This window comes from Elephantulus edwardii, unplaced genomic scaffold (assembly GCF_000299155.1).
Source record: "Elephantulus edwardii isolate Elephantulus edwardi_28Jun2011 unplaced genomic scaffold, EleEdw1.0 scaffold00178, whole genome shotgun sequence".
NCBI lineage: Eukaryota > Metazoa > Chordata > Mammalia > Macroscelidea > Macroscelididae > Elephantulus > Elephantulus edwardii.
Window position 1 is genome coordinate 6,375,458 of NW_006399928.1, and position 510 is coordinate 6,375,967.

Here is a 510-nt window from a genome sequence, read left to right on the forward strand (position 1 = left end):
CCCCCCCGCCAGCTCTGAACTTTGGGACTGGCCAAGGTGCCGTGCGCAGACGCAGTGGACAGTGAGAATGGACTAGAAGTGGGACACATTACTGCAGCTCTGACCCACGACCCCCATCTTCAGGTATTGCATTGCACGCCCTGGCCCGGCTCGCAATCCCCCGCCAGCTCTAACCCGACCCAGCTCGCAACCACACCGCCAGCTCTGAACTGTGGGGCCCGAGGGCCAAAGGCCCGAGGGCCAGGACTAAAAGAAAAGGGGGAAAAAAACCCAAGAAAAACAAAAACGAAATAAAAAACCACATGAAAGAACAAAAAAAAAATTGACCAAATTTATAGCATTTTTCAACATCACTTGAAAAAGTTGTCCAATATAGAAGAGTTAGTTTCTTTAGACTACAAATTGCTGTTTGGCCCTACCACATTGTTCCCATCAACCTAAGCAAAACGAAGGTACTAGACATCTTTATAGAGAAGTAGTGACATCAAACCAAGAACCAACTAACACCTT